The sequence below is a fragment of the Pagrus major genome, chromosome 12, assembly GCF_040436345.1.
Source record: "Pagrus major chromosome 12, Pma_NU_1.0".
Taxonomy (NCBI): Eukaryota; Metazoa; Chordata; class Actinopteri; order Spariformes; family Sparidae; genus Pagrus; species Pagrus major.
Window position 1 is genome coordinate 1,866,812 of NC_133226.1, and position 23,695 is coordinate 1,890,506.

Genomic DNA, 23,695 nt, shown 5'->3' on the forward strand with positions numbered 1-23,695 from the left:
CAGCATGGCTTACAGGACCAGCCTTTCTCCATGACACATCTTTGCATCCACCTGAGCCTCAAGAGACTTACAATCTCATAGACCCTGACATGGACTCTGAAGTACATCCCCAGGTGATAACAAGTCTCACACATGTTACCAGAGATGTGGTATGCCCTCAACGTTTTGAACTCGCTCATTTGCCCGCTCTGTCCAGAATGAGTGTCAGGGATGGCACATCTGTTGTCCTACAGAGGAAGAGCTGCTGAAAGACAAAGTGTGCATTGTAAAGAGTGTTCAGAAAGAGTGCTATGCAAAGGAGTTCAGGTGCATCAACTCAGGATCCAACATCCCATCTTCCAGCAGCCTGTGGAAAATTGCACCCCATGCTAGACCAAGATGGACTTCTGAGGGTAGGAGGTTGAAGAGGACAGTCAAGTCTAAGCATGAATGAGACTCACCCCATCATCATTCCTGGCCGGCATCATCTCGCAACCCTGCTTGTGTCTCACCAAGAAGACCAAAGAGTCATTGTGGACTACAGAAAGTCAAATGGTTGAGCGTGTCACCAGCTTCAAGTTTCTGGGTGTCCACATCTCCGAGGACCTTTCTTGAACCCTCAACACCTCCCCCCTGATCAAGAAGGCTCACCAGTGTCTCTTTTTCCTGAGGAGACTAAAGAAGGTCCATCTGTCTCCTCAGATTCTGGTGAACTTCTACCGCTGCACCATCGAAAGCATCCTTACCAACTGTGTCACAGTATGGTATGGCAACTGCTCTGTCTCTGACCAGAAAGCACTGCAGAGGGTGGTGAAAACTGCCCAACGCATCACTGGTTCCTCACTCCCCTCCATCAAGGCTCTCCAGAGCAAGCAATGTCTGCGAAAGGCACGTAGCATCGTCAAGGACTGTTCTCACCGCAGCCACAGACTGTTCACCCTCCTCCCCTCTGGGAGGTGCTACAGGTCTCTCCGCACCCGGACCAGTAGGTTCAGGGGAAGTTTTTTCCCTGCGTCTGTCACCCTACTGAACTCCACACCCCGGTGACGACCAACTGTACCCCACCCCCCACCCCCTACTCCTTCCCCCAGTGACTGATCCCCTCTACCCCACCCTGCACTACTCTTCAGAAATCAGAATCAGAATCAGAATCAGAAACAGATTTATTGCCAAGAGGGATTTTACACCGACGAGGAATTTTTCTTGGTGAATAAGGTGCATGCATTGAAGACAATAAACAATAAACAAACAGTGACTATGATATATACAATATAAACAATATAAACACACAGAGGCAAAAAGTGTTGGAGAGCTGGTAAATAAAGACGGAAGATAAAATACAGAAGATATTAAAAATACAGGATGTACAAATTCTGCATTAATGTAATGCAAAGATTCAAGGGCAGAGGTGGGTTTGATTGCCAGAGTGCAACAGTGCAAGAGACAGTGTCAGTGTCAGTGGGGCTGGGGGACCCGGGACTTGTTGAAGATCCCAACTGCAGAGGGGAAAAAACTGTTCATGTGGCGGGCGGTTTTGGTCCTGATGGACCGCAGCCTCCTGCCAGAGGGGAGAGTGTCAAAAAGTCTGTGACCGGGATGGGAGGGGTCGGCCACAATCCTCCCTGCATGCCTCAGGGCCCTGGAGTTGTGCAGGTCCTGAAGGGATGGAAGGTTGCAGCCAATCACCTTCTCGGCAGAGCGTATGATACGCTGCAGTCTGCTCTTGTCCTTAGCAGTGGCAGCAGCGTACCAGACGGTGATGGAGGAGGTGAGGATGGACTCAATGATGGCAGTGTAGTGCACCATCATCGTCTTTGGCAGGTTGAACTTCTTCAGCTGCCGCAGGAAGAACATCCTCTGTTGGGCTCTTTTGGTGAGGGATCTGATGTTCAGCTCCCATTTTAGGTCCTGGGTGATGATGGTGCCCAGGAAACGGCAGGACTCCACAGAGTCGACTGGGGAGCCACACAGGTTGACGGAGGCGGGTGGGGTTGGGTTCTTCCTGAAGTCCACTACTATCTCCACTGTCTTTAGAGCATTAAGCTCCAGGTTGTTCTGGCTGCACCAGGTCACCAGATGGTCAATATCCCACCTGTAGGCGGACTCATCCCCGCCAGAGATGAGCCTCATGAGCGTGGTGTTGTCCGCGAACTTCAGGAGCTTGACGGACTGGTGACTGGAGGTGCAACCGTTGGTGTAAAGGGAGAAGAGCAGGGGAGAAAGAACGCAGCCTTGGGGGGATCCGGTGCTGATAGTCTGGGATTCAGAGACATGTTTCCCCAGCTTCACGCGCTGCTTCCTATCAGACAGGAAGTCTGTGATCCACCTGCAGGTGGAGTCAGGCACATGGAGCTCAGAGAGCTTGTTCTGTAGCAGAGCCGGGAGGATAGTGTTAAAAGCAGAGCTGAAGTCCACAAACAGGATCCTGGCATATGTTCCTGGGGAGTCCAGATGCTGGAGGGTGTAGTGCAGGGCCATGATTACTGCATCGTCTACAGACCTGTTGGCTCTGTAGGCAAACTGCAGTGGGTCCAGGAGAGGGTTGGTTAAGGATTTGAGGTGGGACAGCACAAGGCGCTCAAACGACTTCATGACCACAGAGGTCAGGGCGACGGGTCTGTAGTCGTTCAGTCCTGTGGTCCTTGGCTTTTTGGGGATGGGGATGATGGTGGAGACTTTGAAGCAGGCTGGCACATGACATATTTCCAGTGAGGTGTTGAAGATGTCTGTGAACACTGGAGAAAGCTGGTCAGCGCAGTGCTTCAGGGTGGATGGAGAGACAGAGTCTGGTCCAGCTGCTCTTGACTATTTTACACTTCATCTATACCCCACCTTTAGTACTGCTAATAACACTTTTATACTGTACAAACTGTATCTTCCTTTTGTACTGCCAGTGATATTTATATACTGTATATACTGTACCTAGACCTACTTACACTCTATTTATTTATATACTATACATACTGTAATATCTAGTTATACTGTACATACTTCTGGTTAGACGCTAACTGCATTTTGTTGTCTCTGTACTTGTACTGTGCACAGTGACAATAAAGTTGAATCTAATCTAATCTAAATTCTGGCTGGTTGGAGTCAAGCGCTGGATCAGCAGTCTGCTTACAGATGTATCACTTGTAGGAAACTGAGGGGAAAGACCGAACATCAGCAGATGGCAGCTCTGCCAGCAGAACGGCTACAAGAAGCACCTCTCTTCACCTATGTAGGTGTTGATGTCTTTGGACCATGGGACATCGTCTCACGCCACACAAGGGGAGGAGTCTCCAACTCCAAACGATGGGCCGTGATGTTCTCATGCATGTGTTCAAGGGCAGTTCATATTGAGGTAATTGAGGCAATTGTAGCACTTAAGATACAATCAGATTAAATTTATAGGTAGAAGAGAATACCAAAATGTATGTGGTGGACTAGTATGTAAAGGAGGTTCGGCTCAGGAGCTATGGAGAATTAACAACGCACACAACGACTGAGTTGCAAAGAGAGTTAAGTGTATTGACAAAAGATATATATATATATACACAGAAACGTTAAGTGCAGTAGTAATACTTGATACCCAAAATAATTAACCAAAATAATTAACCAAAATAAAGGCCTTTGGAAAAGAAAACTATGTACAAAGGTTCAATGTGATAAAGCATAAAGTGCTATCAAAAATGGAGATTGTACTCCACGCAGCTTTGACTTAGCTGAGGTTAATCAACTCTTCAACACACAATCATTCAGGTACACACAACATTTCCCAATACCATAAGCAGAAATGTACGCAGTGGTTTATAAAGACTTTAGACCTTGATTCAAGTATAGTAGTATTGCAGAATTAATTACTGTTAACCCATAAATAACGGGACCAGACTAAAGCTAGTGCTACCACACCACCTGGGGATCAGCCAGGCTTGCGGCCTGTGTGTGTCTTAGCTGCTCAGTCGTCTTTACTCTTCTGGTAGCTCGCCATCCGTGTTGTCTTCGTCTTTATCTTCCTCTTCATCATCATCATCAGGATTAAAAAGCCTGACCTGTTAATGAACAGGTATCATCATCATCAGTCATTTAATTCCTCCTGGTTGCATGAGTTAGCATCCACAATAATCACACAGTTCCTCACCAGTGTTAAGTCCAAATCCAGCACACATCCTCTTCAGCAGCAGCACAGCATCACATCATCCGAACAGGCAGGTAACTGTTAAATGACGGGGCATTATCAATTAGCATCAGAGCTTTAGAGCTAGCGATGTTAGCAATGCTAGGTAGCGTTAGCGGCGTCCCGCTAGCATTTAGCATTAGCATCTTCATGAATGAGTTGCACTCACCAGCTTCTTCTTCAGTTGGAACGTGACATAAGAGTTTGTCCGGCTTCCTCTTCAGTCACTGTCTTCCCACTGTTGCAGTGAAGCTCCGGCTTTCTGCTTCAGTCCTCTCGTGTCCGTATATCTCTCTGTAGTCGTGGATGTGTGAGTAGCAACGTGCCGTGAGTAGTGGACGGCTGCCTGGCTGGCGTGCTCTGTGAGCCAGGTGCGTTTTCTTCTGTCACCGGGGGAAAAGAGATGGCCCCTGAGTGACGTAAAGCGGCCTGATTGGCTCCGCCGGCTCAGCTGACCTGACCAGCTCCTGTGCTGGTGGGCCAACCATGATCTGCCAGGAGTTAACTTGTCACTGGCGTTACATCCTCCCCTCTTGAAGGATTGCACGTCCCGCTGCATCCTCCCTGTGGCTGAGAAGTTACAGGAGCATCCAAGCCAGCCCACATCGGCACAGAGGACATCACCACATCTGGACTGGGATCCACTAGAGAGCTGGTGACAGCATTGCTTAGGCCTTGAAACAATGACTGAATTACTGAAACAAGTGGATTTCCCAGGGTGGTGTATTGGAACCGCTCTGGTGGTTTCCTCTGTCTCGTGGGATATCTGACAGGTGGGTCAGGAGGCAACGGATTGCTTTCCGGCGGAGGTTCTTGAACATCATCACGTTGATTACTTTCAGTTAACACATCTGAGCTTACATCCTGGTCAACAGCATGCATATCAGGTAAGTTTCTTTCAGGTGATACATCACAAACAGTGTTAGGCTCAGGTGAGTTGTCTTTGTTAGAACCAGGTTCCATATTAAGAGCATTGTCTTGTCCAGGTGAAGCAGTATCAGGAGATAGATTGGAATTAGCGTGTGAGAATGAAGCAGGTTCAGATTCAGCACCAGCTCCAAGATCAACCTCATCGGGGATGTCAGCTGAGGTCGCTACAGCTGGGACAACCACGTCCCTTGTATCACTCTCAGAAGGATGAACAGAGAGTGGCAAGGGAGAGGAAGTCACTGCATGAGCTGGAGGATCTGCACACGTAGACTGCTGAACTGGATTCTTCTCGTACACTTTAATGAATGCAGATGGAGTGTTCTGCAGCTTTCGGGGAATAGGAATATCATAGTCAGAATCAGAATTAACATCCTCTTGTACCTGTGTGTCACTGCTGGGACTTGACTGGCTACGGGTTTGTGGCCGTCGAGGCAGATTGACAGTGCCAGGAAGTTCAGGGTCACAGCTAGGCAAAAACCCACATGGAAGCAGCAGGTCTCTGTGTACTGTGCGTAAAGGTCCATCTCGGTGTTCAGGTTTTACAGTATACACTGGAAGTTCTCCGGCCCGTTTCACGACAACATATATGTCTGACTCCCACTTATCCGCCAACTTGTGCTTTCCTCGCAGCCGAACATTTCTGACAAGCACCCGGTCATCCACATTGAGTGTAGATTCAGTGATCCGTTTGTCAAAGCGTGCCTTGTTCCGGCCTGCGCTCTTAGCAGAATTTCCACTGGCAAGTTTGTAACTCTCCTCCAGATGGCTCTTGAGATCTTTGACATATTGAGAATGTGAGGGCTGTGCAACATCAGAGGGAAGACCAAAAGCCAAATCTATTGGCAGACGAGGCTGTCGACCAAACATGAGCTCGTAGGGGCTAAAACCAGTAGTATCATTTTTGGTACAGTTATAAGCATGTACTAAAGGCTTAACAAAGTCCTTCCAATGACTTTTGTCCTTGTGACTTAAGGTTCCCAGCATCTGAAGCAGTGTTCGATTAAAACGTTCCACAGGATTTCCTCTTGGATGATATGGAGTGGTTTGGACTTTCCTTATGCCAGCGAGTTGACAGAGTTCCTTGATAGTTTTGGATTCAAAATCCGGCCCTTGGTCACTGTGAAGGCGTTCTGGGAAGCCATAATGGACGATGAAACTTTCCCATAATGCTTTGGCAACAGTGCGAGCCTTTTGATTGGGAGTCGGAATAGCCACAGCATACTTGGTGAAATGATCAGTTATTACCAATATGTCCTTTGTATTGCTGCGATCGGGTTCCAGAGACAAAAAATCCATACACACCAACTCTAATGGACGGCTGGTAAGTATGTTGACCAATGGAGCTGCTTTCTCGGGAGGGGTCTTTCGCCGAACACAGCGATTGCAGGTGTGGATTTTCTTTTCAACTGTAGCTGCCATTTTGGGCCAAAAAAATCGGGCTCGTACAAGATCAAGCACACGCTCCCCTCCCATATGTCCCATGTCATCATGGAGACTTTGTAACACCAGGCCTCTCAATTCTGCTGGTAACACCAATTGAAGAGTGGTACTTGAACCTTGTTGTCGTGATCTGTACAGAATGTCATTTTTCAGAACCAAGCGATTCCATTCCCGGAGCAACAGAGGAAGCTCAGGAAGTTCCGCTCGAACGGTAGGTGATGGACTCACTCCTGATTCCAATTGCTGAACAACTTCCCGGATACAGGGGTCCGCTCTTTGCTTTTCCTTTAACTCACTTTGTGTTAGATGAGGAATCACAGGGAACCCGCTCTCACCTCCCTCAAGGAAGGCACTTGGAATGGCTTCAGCATGACATGTAAGCGATTCAACCAAGGGTGAGTTGTGAGATCCACTTTCATCCACAGTCATAGTGTTACAAACAACATGCTTGTCACAAATGGCTTCAACTTCTGACTCAGACAGATGCTGTAAGGCAAACTGGCGGATTCGATCACTTTCTTTTTGGGAAGAATAGTCATTCAGCAGATCACCATGAGGACGTCGTGATAAAGCATCGGCATCTACATTCTGGCTGCCGGCTCGATACTGCAGCTTGAAAGTGAAAGTAGCAAGGTCAGATAGCCATCGATAGCTTATAGCATCCAGCTTGGCTGTAGTCAGAATGTAGGTGAGGGGGTTACTATCAGTGACCACTGTGAACTGAGCTCCATACAAGTAATCACTGAATTTATCCGTAACTGCCCATTTCAGAGCCAAAAACTCAAGCTTATGCGCTGGGTACTTTGATTCACTGCGGGTCAATCCTCGGCTCGCAAAAGCAATGGCTCGTAGCTTTCCTTCCTGCTCCTGGTACAATGCAGCACCCAATCCGGTGGTGCTAGCATCGGTGTGGAGGGTGTAAGGCAGTTTAGGATTAGCAAATCCGAGAACAAGGGCTGTAGAAAGAGTTTCAATGAGAGTTTCAAAGGCTTGCTGACAAGCGGGGGTCCATCGAGATCCAAAGGGCTCCTTTGGGTTGTGGTACTGAGGAGACTGACCAGTTTTCTTCCCTCGGTTGTGAAGGGGTGGATATCCTGCAGTGAGGTCGTTCAGAGGCTTAACGAGCTGGGAGTAACCTTTAATAAACCTCCGATAATAACCAGAGAAACCAAGGAATGATCTCAATTCTTTGAGTGTTCTGGGTTGTGGCCAGGTCTTCAGTGCTTGGATTTTATCAGGATCCGTCTCAACACCGTCAGCAGATACAATATGGCCAAGATATCTTACTGAAGTTTGGAAGAATTTACATTTTTCCACGGACAACTTGAGACCATATTCCTTCAGACGCTGCAACACTTTAAGCAGGCGGGATTCATGTTCCTCCAGAGTGTCAGAAAAGATGATGATGTCATCTATGAACACTAGCACCTCTTTCAGATTGAAGCCTCCCATACACTTCTCCATCAAGCGTTGAAATGTGCTAGGGGCGTTGGTAATGCCTTGGGGCATCCGGTTAAACTCCCAGAAGCCTAAAGGGCAGACAAAAGCAGTTTTTTCTTTATCCGATTCTTCCATTTCAATTTGATAATAACCAGACTTAAGGTCCAATACAGAAAACCATTTGGAACCAGCCAGAGCACGAAAAGCTTCTTCCATGTTTGGAAGGGCGTATGCATCTTTGATGGTCTGTATGTTAAGCTTTCTGTAGTCAATGCACAGGCGGACAGAGTTATCTTTCTTCCGAATGACAACAATCGGTGAAGAGAAGGGGGATTCGGACTCTCGGATAATCCCGGCCTCTGCCAGCTCTTGCAGGTGTTTGCGCACTGCATCCACATCATGCGGATGGATGGGTCTCGCCCACTGTTTAAAGGGAGTCTGGTCATTCAGTTTGATATGATGTTTTACTTTATCAGTGTTCCCAAAATCCAGATCATGCTGTGCAAAGACTTCAGGCATAGCGTTGAGGAGTTTGGTTATCCTTTCTTTCCATTCAGCTGATACAGGTGAGTCAGTGAAATCAAACTGAAAGCGTGGAGGTAGCGGGGATTCTGGGGGATTGGACAGGTTATTTTGAACAGAATCAGTCTGGGTTTTAATGATGCTCTGTACCACGCTCAATTCAGCCAACACAGTCTTCGGTGGAAGAATAATGTCGCGCCCAGTTTCATTGTGCACCACCACTGGAAGGCGACTGGAATGCTTGGAAGACACAGTAATAAGACAACTTGTCACCAAAACACCACAAGGTAAGGAAAAGTCAGATGGGGGTTCCATGAGGGCCCATTTCTCTGCATGGGGACCTCTATTGTTCATAACACCCTGTAATACCACAGTACTAAAGGCTGGAATCACTTCAGGGCTGTGTCCATGCAGCTTTATCAGCCCCAAGTTTCCATCATGAGAATGCTGGTGCCTCAATGCCATGATCTTCAACACAGCCCGATAACCATGATGTACAGGGATAAAACTGGGGTTGCACTGGCAATACTCAGCATAAAGGAGATCAAGCGTGTTGGTGCCAATTAACACTTGGTCACCTGTGGTTCCACCGTGACTGGGGACCACTAAAGCAAGAGTGGGGACATCCAGCTCCGCCCCAACAAACTCCGTCGGGAATGTCACACACAGCTCTACACACCCTAGATACGGTACCTCTTGTCCATTGGCTCCTTCTATTTCTAGTAGGGTGGTTAAAGGCTTAATTGGTTGATCTGCCAAAAACTGTGCATGATATGACAAAGGAATGGTTGTGACTTGAGACCCCGTGTCCAGTAGACAGGTTGTTGGATTACCGGAGATCTTAACCTGCACCGTACTCTTCTTTCCCACCAGTCTTTTTGAGGGTGCTGACAGGTGATTATTTGCTTTGGCTTGTTTCAACTGTACCCGCTTTGCAGTGGGACTCTGTTCCTCTTCACCAGCTCCTGAGTGTCCCTCCACAGGAGCTGATTCTAGTTTAAATCGCCAGAAGATGGAGGAGGTTTAAGTTGGCGACGCTTCTCTTGCAGCTGTGTTTTTTTGAATGCAACCAAAGAAGGGTTGGATGGTTGATCACAGTGAGACGAAATGTGGCCATCTTCTCCACATTTAAAGCAATATCCAGGGCGAAGCTGAAAATTTGGCTTGCTGCTTGCTTTAAACTGCTTTCCGGAGTATCCTGGGCTCTTTCGAAAAGTGGCTGAATCAGTGGACCTGGCATGGCTCATTGGTGTATTTCTAGAGCCTGTACCAAAAGAAGAGGTCAAAGTTGAAAGTTGATTCTGTATCTGCGTCACCATCTTCTTAAGCTGCTCAATTTCAGAGGACTGCTCAACCACTGCACAGGAGCAAGCACTGTGCACATGGGAGGCCGCATGTGACTTTGAAGCAAGAGATGTTGGTCTTACTGAACCCAAGTGATGTTTCATACGGGAAGCTTTAGCCACTTGCTTATCCTCTTCAACACGGAGCAACAAAAGCAACTCTGCAAAGGATGGAGGATTGTCCTTCTTTTGCTCCAACTGGAGATCACTGATCAAAGCGTTATCCCAACAGCCTCGACAAAATTGTTTCAAGAGATGGCGATTCAAGTCAGTGAAAGAAACACCACCTCGTTTCACAGCTGTGTTTAACACCACTTGAAGGCGGTGCAGATACTCAGAAGGCTTTTCTCCATTATTTTGCAATGTGCTCAGAAACTTGGCAAAACACTCATCTCCATCAGCCACTGTGCCATAAGCTGAGTTCAAAAGTTCAAGATATGCATTTGGTAGCGCTCGGGGCCCTAAATGCTTCACAATGTCGGCAGCAGGGGGCAGCAAACTATCAAAAATCTTGCGAGAGCGATCCAAATCAGACACAGAGGGATCAGTGAGAAACAAATCTACATTGGTTCGCCAAGTCTCATAATCAGCTTCATTACTGGGCCGTAGAGATTTTCCAGAAAAAGCCCGGAGTCGAGAAGAACCATGAAGATGGGACACAACACTGTCGGTCTTGACAATGTGTTCTACTACCACTTTCTGAATTTCAGGGGGATTTAGCACTTCCTCACTTGACAGGAGGGGCTGACGCTTAATAGTGGCAGGAGGGGCAAGGTAAGAAACAAAAGCACTGGTCAGGCTGGGCGATGATTTTCCAATTGGGAAACGGGAGACGCTTTAACAGGGCCTTTCTTCACTGTCTCTGTTGTAGTAAAGGGCACTTGATCATCGTGTGGGTCAGATTTCACTTCAGGCTCTTTTTCTGAGGTCAGGGAAGAAGAGACTTTGACTAGCTCCTCTTGTAATAACACTTCAAATGGCTTTGCACTTAGCTTAGCGATGGCCTGCAGCTCCTCCAGGTAGGTCTTGGTGGCGCTGCTGCATGCGAGGGGACTGTATATGCCGGCCAATGAGCATATCTTATAAGTGACCTCAGGTGTGGTAGGACTTATATAGTTTAACGGTAACAAAGGTGCAAGAGACTGCATTGCAGTTCCATGTGTAAACTCAACAATACCATGTCTTGGAAATTCAGCAGTATCAATACCAAAAACACGACTTACCGAACCAAATTGCTCAAGGTAAGTTTCAATTTCTTTGTCTCTGTCAGTGTTAGTTAAACCAACTATTACTACCGAATCTGGGATTTTTATTGACTCTTCCAACACGATTTCCATGATTTAAGTTGTTGATTTATACCCCCAAAAAAATGTATGTTCATCAATTCTCAACACAGCTCCTGGCTAGCTCGCCAAAATTATGTAGCACTTAAGATACAATCAGATTAAATTTATAGGTAGAAGAGAATACCAAAATGTATGTGGTGGACTAGTATGTAAAGGAGGTTCGGCTCAGGAGCTATGGAGAATTAACAACGCACACAACGACTGAGTTGCAAAGAGAGTAAAGTGTATTGACAAAAGATATATATATATATACACAGAAATGTTAAAGTGCAGTAGTAATACTTGATACCCAAAATAATTAACCAAAATAATTAACCAAAATAAAGGCCTTTGGAAAAGAAAACTATGTACAAAGGTTCAATGTGATAAAGCATAAAGTGCTATCAAAAATGGAGATTGTACTCCACGCAGCTTTGACTTAGCTGAGGTTAATCAACTCTTCAACACACAATCATTCAGGTACATACAACATTTCCCAATACCATAAGCAGAAATGTACGCAGTGGTTTATAAAGACTTTAGACCTTGATTCAAGTATAGTAGTATTGCAGAATTAATTACTGTTAACCCATAAATAACGGGACCAGACTAAAGCTAGTGCTACCACACCACCTGGGGATCAGCCAGGCTTGCGGCCTGTGTGTGTCTTAGCTGCTCAGTCGTCTTTACTCTTCTGGTAGCTCGCCATCCGTGTTGTCTTCGTCTTTATCTTCCTCTTCATCATCATCATCAGGATTAAAAAGCCTGACCTGTTAATGAACAGGTATCATCATCATCAGTCATTTAATTCCTCCTGGTTGCATGAGTTAGCATCCACAATAATCACACAGTTCCTCACCAGTGTTAAGTCCAAATCCAGCACACATCCTCTTCAGCAGCAGCACAGCATCACATCATCCGAACAGGCAGGTAACTGTTAAATGACGGGGCATTATCAATTAGCATCAGAGCTTTAGAGCTAGCGATGTTAGCAATGCTAGGTAGCGTTAGCGGCGTCCCGCTAGCATTTAGCATTAGCATCTTCATGAATGAGTTGCACTCACCAGCTTCTTCTTCAGTTGGAACGTGACATAAGAGTTTGTCCGGCTTCCTCTTCAGTCACTGTCTTCCCACTGTTGCAGTGAAGCTCCGGCTTTCTGCTTCAGTCCTCTCGTGTCCGTATATCTCTCTGTAGTCGTGGATGTGTGAGTAGCAACGTGCCGTGAGTAGTGGACGGCTGCCTGGCTGGCGTGCTCTGTGAGCCAGGTGCGTTTTCTTCTGTCACCGGGGGAAAAGAGACGGCCCCTGAGTGACGTAAAGCGGCCTGATTGGCTCCGCCGGCTCAGCTGACCTGACCAGCTCCTGTGCTGGTGGGCCAACCATGACTTGCCAGGAGTTAACTTGTCACTGGCGTTACACAATGAGCGCCAGCAGCTTCATCAATGCATTAAGAAGGTTCTTTGCAGTGAGGGGCCCAGCAAAGCAGATACGGTCCAACTGTGGAACAGACTTAGTTGGCGCCTCCCATGAGCTGGAGATGGACAAGAGAAAGTCCGGGCTTTAACAGTGTGGAGAAGTACCCGGGTACACAGAGTTGCACCTGGGTGTTTAATCCGCCCCAGAACAGGAACAGGTGGAAGTGCAAGTACCTCAAGACGTTGCAGCCTCGTCACAAGTGGCAAAGAAAACGGCTGAGGAGGAGGAGACATAGTTCTTCTGAAGGACAATCAGGCTAAGAGAAATGATTTGCCCATGGGCATCATCACAAAACGTGTCTAAAGGTGCGTTCACACCGGACCTTTTATTTTTGTTACTGGCAACAAGTTTACATATTAAGTCAATGCAAACGAGCGACTGAGCGATTAATCGCTCAGGCGAAAAATCGCTGGGGCTCCGAGCGACAGCGACCGAGTGACGGAGTGAAAAAGCGCTCAATCGCTCTGTCGCTCGAGATGAGAAATCCCAAGTCTCTGGCCGTCAGTCACTTGTCGCTCAGCGCTGATTGGCTGCCGTAATCTATGTGTAACTATGACAACTACTAAAACCATGGAAACGTAATACAACTCCACCGGTCCGGAAGTGCAAAGCAGGCTTTACGTTGACACACACACACACACACACACACACACACACACACACACACACACAGCCACTCTCCGGAGACAAATGGCCAGGCGCTCCTCAGCTAGGATGGAGCGCCTGTAGTTGGTGTCCAACCGGGCAATCCTGCCTCTGATTCTCGCCAACAGCTCATCAAACTGGGCCGTTGTCAGCCGCGTATACCGTTGAAAACGGTTGGCGTCCAGACGCAGCAGTGGTATTCACCGAGATCAGTGCGCATCTTGAGTATGTTGTGGACCCAAAACCGACGACGCTTGGTTGTACGACGCTTGTAGGACTTCCACAACAGGTAAACGGCGGTAACAGGTACAATGGACCAATACAAACGGGAAGAAATGAACGCCTCCTAGAGGTCGACCGATAGTGGATTTTTAAAGGCCGATATAATAACGATAGTTTGGAGCAGGAAAAAGCCGATAGCTGATTAATCGGCCGATATCACTCCCCCCCGCGAAAAAATTCAACACTGTTGGAAATGAACAATCTGACTTTATTAGCAAAATATAAAATATAAATATCCAATATCCAAATATATAAAATCTCAAATCTCACATCAAACTCAAACTAATAAATACCAAAATAAATATATAAATCTGGAACTGGACATAAAAGTAATAAATATCTAAATAAATAAAGAAATCTGGATAACTGAACATCAGTCTCAGAGTAATAAACACCTAAATGAATATATAAATCTAGAACTGAACATTAAACTCAAAGTGATTAATAAATAAATCTAGAACTGAACATCAAACTCAAAGTGATTAATAAATAAATCTGGAACTGAACATCAAACTAAAGAATCTAGTATGTAAAAGAAAAAGTCAGTGGGAGTGGGAGCTATTTCTTTCCCTCAAAGTCAGTAATCCCACTTGAGAAGCCTGATATTGTAATGGAGGAAACAGAGCTTGTCTGCATTCTCTCCAGAAAGGCGGCTCCTCCGCTTGTCGTGGAGGATCCCCACCTCGCTGAACACTCGCTCACTTGGGATGGTGGAGGGTGGCGGACAGAGATATTTTCTGGCCAGCACAGCAAGTCTTTGAAGTCTCTCCTCATCCCTCTTCCACCACTCCAAAGGCTGGGTACTCCTCTCAACCACTGGCAATTTCAGGTAACACTTCAGCTCAGTGTCGAAGCTGGACTGGGCTGCATCTGTGTGGTGAGCTGTTCCAAGAAGTTTAGCATACAGACTGTCCACAAGAGTTGGAGGGGGATCAGTCTGGACTTTCTGTCTTTTTGCTGGATCCTCTGCTTCACCAGTCTCTTCCACTGTTTTTGCCATGTCATGTGCAGCTTCTTCTTTCAGCCAGTCTTTTGCTTTCTCTACTGTCTCTGCTGAAGTGAAGGCCTTGTCCTTGTAACGGGGATCAAGAACAGTTGCCAACACCAAACACTTTGTGTCCTCTGCCTTGGAGAATCGCCTTGTCAGGCTGTTAAGCATGGTCTTCCGCAAGGTTTTGATGCCTGCTGAAGATGGACCCTCATGTTGCAGCATCAGTTTCAGAACAGATACACTGGGGATTACGCATGAGGCAGAAGACTCTGAGTGGCTCATTTCCAGTGTGACTTCCTCAAGTGGTTCCAGTGTCTCAATCAGGTTTGATACGATATCCCACTGTGCAGCAGATGGACAGCTGATATGGCCATGGTCACTTGCATACACATTCAGTGCACGCCGCTGCTCAAACATCCTCTGCAGCATGTGTAATGTTGAGTTCCAGCGAGTCTGAACAGCTTGGATGATGCTGTGTGTTGGGAGGCCAAGCTCCTCTTGAATTGCTCTCAGCCTTTGTTTGGCCAGTACGGAGTGACCAAAGTGACCTGCATAGCTCTTCAATGTGGCAATAATGTCCAGCACAGCTCTCTGACTGGAAAGGCCATCGTTGATTACAAGCTGTAGAGTGTGAGCAGTACAGCTTAAGTCTGGAAGCTCAGCTAGCTTCATTCCTTTTACCATGTTGGCTCCACCATCCCTTAGAACAAGAACCACATGGTCTGGGTTGATTTTCCAGGAGTCCAGCACTTCCAAAAATGTCTCTTGAATGTACTGTGCTGTATGTGATCCAGTCATAGTCTTTACATTTAGCACAACCTGCCGTCTGTTCCAGTCCTTTTGGATAAAATGTCCTGTGAGGCTCATCAGTGATTCAGTAGTGCCTGACCAGCAGTCAGTGGTGAAGGCCATGTATGGTGCCTCTTCTGGAGTGATCAGAGAATCAGAATCAGAATCAGAATCAGCTTTATTGGCCAAGTATGTGAAACACAAACAAGGAATTTGACTTGGTTTTTCTTCGCACACAATGTACATAGACATAAACATGAACATAAACAAACATAACAACATTCAACTAGAAGGAACAAGAACAACAAAGAACAGTAATGTCACGGTTTTTTAACGGGATATATTAAATAGGAGGAGAGGACCCAGATGCAGACTCACACAAATGCACAGGAGGCAGTATAGGGGAAAACAAAAAGCGAGCTTTTAATAAAAGCTGAATGCAAAAAACCAACAGAGTAAACACAGGGAACTAACTAGATAAAACAAAAGGCTAAGCAAAGTTTAAACAAAAGCAAAGTACAAAATTAACAGAAACCAAACTACAAAACATACCAAGACTGGAAACATGAGGACCTGGAGACACGAGGAGACACTGAGGACCAAGTTGGGAGGCAAACACGGGGGAAGACAGACCAAGACGGAGGGTGACGAACGAAGACGGACACAGGCTAACACAAGCTACAAACAAACATGAAGGCTAACATAACGAAGGTACGGGAACAGGAGCAGGACATCGATGAACAAGACATGGAGCACATGGACTATGGAGTGAAACGAAAACGATCAGACGAAGACATGAGGGTGAACAAAGGCTATATACACAGACACTAATGACGAGACGAGGTACAGGTGGAGTCAGCACGGACACGGACAGGTGAGGGAATCAGTGGGAAAAACACAGGAGGAAGTGACAAGTAACTGTGACACACAAGGGAACAATTTCAAAATAAAACAGGAAATAAACCAAACACTGAATCGGGACAGTAATAAATCAAACACTGAATCGTGACAGTAATAAACAAAACAGACAGCGAATCATGACAATAATAACCCAAAACACTGAATCATGACCATAATAAAACCAAAACAGACAGAGTCATGACAAGTAAGTTAAAAGGTGTTCAGAAGTCCGGACTATTATAAATATATAAATATATATTTAAGTATATTTATATTATATTATTTACTGTGTGGATATATATGTGTGTGTAAATATATATACATACATATATATATATATATATATATATATATATATATATATATATATATATATATATATATATATATACATATAAAGTGCAATTTGGTCTGTAAATGTAAAGACTATGAGTGGATGGTTTTGGAGTCAGGGGGGTTACTGACACTGGGTGACTGATCAAGTGTTCATCAGTGCGACGGCCTGGGGGAAGAAACTGTTCTTGTGTCTGGTTGTTTTGGCGAACAGTGTTCTGTAGCGCCTGCCAGAGGGGAGAAGTTCAAACAGATTGTGTCCAGGGTGTGATGGGTCTGCAGAGATGTTTCCTGCCCGTTTCCTGACTCTGGATGAGTATAGGGCCTGGATGGTGGGCAGTTTAGCACCAACGATTTTTTCTGCAGACCTTATTGTCCGTGTCAGTCTTTTCCTGTCCTGTTTGGTGGCTGATCCAAACCAGACGGTGATGGAGGTGCAGAGAACAGACTGAACTATTGCTGTGTAGAACTGGATCAGCAGCTCCTGGGGCAGGTTGAACTTCCTGAGCTGACGCAGGAAGTACATCCTCTGCTGGGCCTTTTTGATTATGGAGTCTACGTTGAGAGACCACTTTAGGTCCTGGGAGATGGAAGATCCCAGAAACCTGAAGGTTTCCACAGCAGACACGGAGTTATTTAAAATGGTGATGGGGGACAGTATAGGGGGGCTACTCCTGAAGTCCACTGTCATCTCCACAGTTTTGAGCGTGTTCAGCTCCAAATTGTTCTGACCACACCAGCGGGCCAGCTGTTCCACCTCCCGTCTGTAAGCAGACTCGTCACCGTCACGGATGAGGCCGATGACTGTTGTGTCGTCTGCAAACTTCAGGAGTTTGACAGATGGGTCTCTCGACGTGCAGTCGTTGGTATACAGGGAGAAGAGCAGTGGGGAGAGCACACATCCCTGGGGGGCGCCTGTGCTGATTGACCGGGTGCTGGATGTCTGGATGGCTGGGAGTCACCTTCACCTTTGTCCCAACTTCAGCATATGTTTCATCAAGCATCTGTGTACGGTAGAATTTCTCATCCTTAATATTGTAACGGGGCTCAGCAAGTCTCATAAGCTGCTGAAAACCAACGTCTGAGACCACTGTGAATGGCTGGTTATCTGTAGCTATCATCTCTATAATTGCCTTGTCCATCTTCTTGGTCCTTGGGTCTGAAGATGTCCATTTTGCCTGTTGATCAAATAGTTGAGTGACTGTGGCCTTTGTTTGAGACTTTTTTTGATTGGCCAACTTTTTTCTCAAGGCGTCAGAATGGGCCTCTGGATGGCAGTGCTTAAGGTGAGTCCACAAGTTGGAAGTATTTTTTGTTTTGGCTGTTGATGATCCCATACTTAAAACTTTATCGCACACTCCACATTGTGCTTTTCCTGGGGCAATTTCAACAAAATATTCCCATACAGGAACCTTTGGATCCTCCAGCTGCCATCTGTAATGTAAGAAACAAGAGGGGAATTAATGTAAATTAATTCAATATAGCTAATGGATAAAAATATATTAATATATTTTTTAAAATAATAAAATATAGCTATTAGCTATATGTTATTATATGTGATTAATATATAATTAATATTATATAATATTAATATATTTAATTTAAACTTGTATGTATTCAATATCTATTAAAATCTACATGGATGATTTAAGTTTAATATGGGGGGAAATTAAGTGATCCTTCACATTTTTGTGAGTGATGGCACTGTGTGCCATAAAAAATAATAATCACAAAATAACACTGGTTAAACAAGGCGTATAGTGAAGGGATTTGAACTGTGATTTTCTCATCCTCCCATAGTCAGGCTGTAACCACTAACCAGCTATAGGGATGGTATGTTAGGATTTTATCTTTATCTTATCCATACTCTTAACAGTCCTGTTCTTTATCAATACTAAAGAATGGTTTGTTTTTTTAATTGTCTTTTTTTGGTTTGTCTCAGCCAGCAGCTAAAGTTTACAAGAAATTGCCAAATTTTAAGATTCATGACAAACTAAGATGAACAGACTACACACAGACAGCTTTCATTTTAGCGTGTTCTTAACAAGCTGTTAATTGTTAGCTTAACAAGCACTGCGGTCATGTAGGCTAAAACATGCTGGTGGAAATGTCGCTGTTTATGCTGAAATATGATGCACGTTTATGCTTGTTGAACAAGTGGTACTTATTGCCTCCGCCAAGGAGGTTATGTTTGTTGACTTTCAACATGTGAAGGTTTTATTGCACTTACAATAACACGTGTCGTCGTCTCGACTTATCTTCTTCACTTCTCTCCTCTCTCTGCTGCCGCTGCATACGCCCGTCTCTCTCTCTCTCCCATGCTCTCTCTGTGTGAAGAGCAGCCCCGCCCCTCAGTGATCAGAGCGACAGGGTTTTTTTTTTTGGTTTTTTTTTAGAGAGACAGAGAGCAGCGCAGGGAAGAAGCAGTTTATGGCGCTGTGGAAAAAAACTGCAGCCATCGGCCACTATCGGAGCCAAGTTCTGCCGATTCCGATAGTTTGTAAAACGTCCTATCGGCCAAACCGATTAATTGGTTAGCAACTGGGTCTTGTCGGCGTAGCACTCGGTCACACCGCCTCTGCTTGCTCCTCTGTCGGCTTGTGATGCTAGTAGCGTCCATAGCAACTGGGTCTTGTCGGCGTAGCACTCGGTCACACCGCCTCTGCTTGCTCCTCTGTTGGCTTGTGATGCTAGTAGCGTCCATAGCAACTGGGTCTTGTCGGCGTATCACTCGGTCACACCGCCTCCGTCTTTCTATCACTCGGTGGCCAGTAAATGAACGCTGGCTCAATCACCTTTCATTGTTCCAGATAGAAATGTGGCCTATTGTGCGCTCAAAAGGCAGGAAAACAAACACTTCGATCCACAAGGTGGAGAAGCTCATCAGCTTGTGATGAGTACAAAGAAAGTCAAGCGGCAATCACAATGTTTTACTGTCTGAAACAGCAGCAAATCGGACACAGCGATCCACAAAGCTCTCAAATGCAGCTTAACCTGTTAAGAATTAGCCTCTATTTTGTGTCTCTGATATATAATTAACAGTTTATCTCTGCAACTACAAGGTAGTAGGTAGAGAGACGCCGGTCGACTGGACAGACTGGTGAGGAGAGCTGGCTCAGTAGTGGGCACAGAGCTGCACTCTCTGGTGACAGTGGCAGAAAGAAGGACCCTGGACAAACTGCTGTCCATACTGGACAACACCCACCACCCTCTGCACAACACCTTCACCAGGCAGAGGAGTGTGTTCAGTGGCAGACTCAAAAACTCTTTCGTCCCCCTGGCCATCAGACTGTACAACAGCTCTCAGTAAAGGCAGGGAGGACAATAGATAGACAATTTTTACCTCTATTTGCACATCCATTTGCACTGTTTACTGTTTGCGCTGTTTACTGTAGCTACTGTTAATTTTATATATATATATATGTGTAATGTATGTTCTGTATTTTGTATGCTACTGGACACTTGAATTTCCCTCGGGATAAATAAAGTATCTATCTATCTATCTATCTATCTATCTATCTATCTATCTATCTATCTATCTATCTATCTATCTATGTCTATTGGAATAATCAAGATAACATAATAAAGGGAACACTTGAAATATTTTTTCAAATGTGTAAGTGTGAGTCACTGGGTCCGAGTAAATTAAGTTGGCACACAGCATAAATGAGAGATTAAAAAAAAATAATTACAATTTTAGAATGAATATCCCTGAGGAATGGTGCATCTCTAGCATTCTCTCGCACAACACCAAATTAGCGTTACAGTGGACCTTTTTGTTCACTTAATGGGCCATCATCCAACAGGTCTTGTAGCCCCCACAGTGCATTGTCACACTGAGAGCAAGAGCCTGTATAACACAACATATTTGGTGTTTTGATATCTTTTTTTAAAAAAAACATTCCTCTGTGGTGAGCTTGAATAGCACGTACAGTAGAGACATGACAATACAAACAAAAACAAATTTTTAGTTTATTGACGCGAGATTCAATTAAAACTCATTTAGCTGAATAGATGTTCTAATGTTTCAGCATAATACCATTTTCAACTAACTGTACTAACTGTGTAACCCTAACCCTAACCCTATCCTAAACTGATGTCAGTTATAACAGTCAGTCAATCAAATTCACAAAACAATTGTCAATTGTCTCAGGTGGCTTTACAACCTGTGCAGGTAATGAGAGAGTTACAGGTTCTGAAAAACATGCTGTAACATTATGCATTATGTATGCTTAATTTCTTGAGTAATAGTAGTTTACTTTATTGTAACCTATAAATATACTTACAATGTTTTTTTTACTGTTATTGACTCACAATAAAACTTTTTATACACTGTCACTGTTTTTATTTCAGGATCCCAGCTCTGAAGACTATGCAGCAGTGCTATGGAACTGTATTGTCTAGATGATGGCATTCTGCATTTGGCTTGCCAAACCTGGAATGTCTTTCTAGCTCTCAATGACAGCCAGGACCCAGGGGCTGACAATAGAGCAGATCGTTACAGTGCATACCACCAGTTCACCATCTGGCAACATGGACGTCTGGGAGCCAGAAACCAGGTGGTGATACCAAGCTGCTGTGTCTGGCGGCTATGTGGCAAATTCCCTAACCCTTTTGGCAATTACATTGGATATAAAGAGGCACCCTTTAGGTGAAATCAAAAACTGTGTTCCTGTGTGACCTCATTACCTCAAGGGAAAAGTAAAAAAGTTTGTAGTGAAAGAAAAGAAAAAGTACTGTATGTTGTGTGAAAATGTGTTCAGTGTTCCAATGCGACTTCATTACCTACAAAGAAAAACTACCTTTTATTTTTTATCCTTTATTTATAAAACTAAAATGCATTTTTTTCAATGTCATATCTTTTTACAAGTTTAACAGTGTCTTTATGTATATACATACATATATATATATATATAAAGACACTGTATATGTATATATATTGAACAGTTTTGTTTTTATATACATTTGTCAAAAGTTATTAATAATAAAGAATGCTCTAAGCCATATTCTGAGGAATTCTTTTGCTCCCATTGTCATGTAGGTGAAGTAATTTCCTTTTTGGAGAGAGAGAAAGAAAGCAAGAATTAGAAACTACACAAATGGCAAGTGAACCAGTAGGTAAATTCATTTCATGAATATACATACGCAGAAATCTATGAAGTATAATCATGTGTGTCATATTGGCAGAAAAAATAAATCAGGTGGATGAAATTCAATGAAATGAAATTACAGTGGCATTTAATTCACAGAAAAGGAGACTGCATAGAAGAGCCATTACAGGCCATGATTTGTTGCCCTGAATTCTATATTGTTGCATTAACCATAATCCAACACTGTGGCTCCTTGTGGTAGACGATAGTGATGTGTGAGTCATGAACAAATTGTTCAAAACTCGAGATTCTTTTTACTGACTCGGGAGTTACGAGTCATTGTCTCCATTAACTCCTTCACTGACTCACCGCTGCTACCGCCAGCTAACTGCAAAGAGGAGACATGTTATGTTATTCTAACTGCAATTGCGTAAATATATCAAGCTAATTGCTGTATTAGCTCCGTGGCTGAAGCAACGGCTCTGGTCATTATTTCAACTCAACTCCCCTGTCTCCTCTCCTTTCTGCCCCGAGCTGAGCTGTATCACAGGCTGATACAGAAAAAGAACGATTGAATGACCCAGTAGCTCCAGCTCACTCGCTCTCCCTCCCAGCTCGTAGAGCCCCTCCCTTACCCGTGAAACTCATTGCTCCGCACCGTTCAGGACTGGGTAGCTGCAACTTGTAGCTCACAGCTCACTCGCTCTCCCTCCCAGCTCGTAGAGCCCCTCCCTTACCCGTGAAACTCATTGCTCCGCACCGTTCAGGACTCGGTAGCTGCAACTCGTAGCTCACAGCTCACTCGCTCTCCCTCCCAGCTCATAGAGCCCCTCCCTTACCTGAGAAACTCGCATTCCATGGCGCACACTCTGGGTGACTGACTCAAGTGACTCAAGTGACTCGAAAACCCAATTCACTTTAGTGAGTGACTCATACAAACTCGAGTCAGTAAAAGGAATCGAGTATACCATCACTAGTAGACGAGATAGGACCGTAGGCAGGTGGTTGACAAACCTGTCCTCTGTGGATTTGTGCCTCAACCAGTTCAGCTGTTGGTGTGGGCACAATTCCAGAAAGAAGTCCAAGAGCCCCTGGGTCGTCTGGCCTGAGACTTCTCCATTTTGGGAGTCCCCTTGTAAGCGTTTACCCAAGATAATATGCTGCAGCTGAGGGATGTAGTTGTAGTCCTTGGCAACTTTTATTCTGTGGACACAGTAACATTTCGACTTCTTGCTATACACTCTCTTTTGTCTGAAAGACAACATGTTTAACATTAGTCGACAGTGACATTTTACTGTGTGGTTTTTAATTCGTGTAGAGAGAGATTCTATCAAAAGCATTTCCATGTCAGTGGTGGCATCATTCTCGGGTGAACTTGTTGAACCCCCCTTAAAATTCCTCAGGCAGTTTCAAACTTTTAAATTACTAGTGCAGGCAGATCCATCTCTTGTGTTTGTGTGTCGCTCAGTTGCTCACAGCTGGATGTAAATACCGGTGTGTATCTATCGCGAGTTCTCATTGATCTTGTCTGGCGCGGCTTCCGTAGTGCAAGCGGCTGTGAGGGAGACTCGCGTGCACGCGGGAGCGTGCCTCCAGGCAAATATAGTATAGTGACTGTTTAGGCTAGAAAAATTTACTAAATGACGTCGTTTCGAATCAACTCTGGATGTTGCCACTTCAGGACACTTGGATTGCAGTGGACGAGCAGTATGGAGGAATATTACAAAGTTTTTGTGTAGTTTTATGGACCTTTCCATCTCGGACACCATTGACGCCCATTATATGGATTTTTGCTGCAGGAGGGTACCCCCGGGTCTCCAGCTGCACTTTGAGGAATAAGAAACTACACCGGACTTCTCATCAGCATGAGGGTGAGTCGATAATGACTGTATTTCGTTCTAGAGTGAACTATTCTTTTAAGTTGACTAATGCCCCTTTATATGTTACACATCTTTAGTTTATATAACTTAGTTGACAGAAGAGCTGTTAAAGTTAATTATCAGCTGAAACATTCATATTAACATAGCATTAGACTACATACATCCACTTCCAGT

The 23,695-nt window shown here is 44.9% G+C and overlaps 1 long non-coding RNA gene and 1 pseudogene across 1 annotated transcript; both read right to left on the bottom strand.

The window, feature by feature from the left end:
- The window catches only part of LOC141006234 (uncharacterized), a 93,501-nt pseudogene that overhangs the window by 15,221 nt on the left and 54,585 nt on the right, over window positions 1–23,695 (bottom strand).
- Window positions 13,726–14,233, bottom strand: LOC141005977 (uncharacterized). The gene is made up of 2 exons (XR_012179899.1): window positions 14,138–14,233; window positions 13,726–13,796 (listed from the first exon to the last, which is right to left on the bottom strand). It is a non-coding gene; the product is annotated as an uncharacterized lncRNA (long non-coding RNA).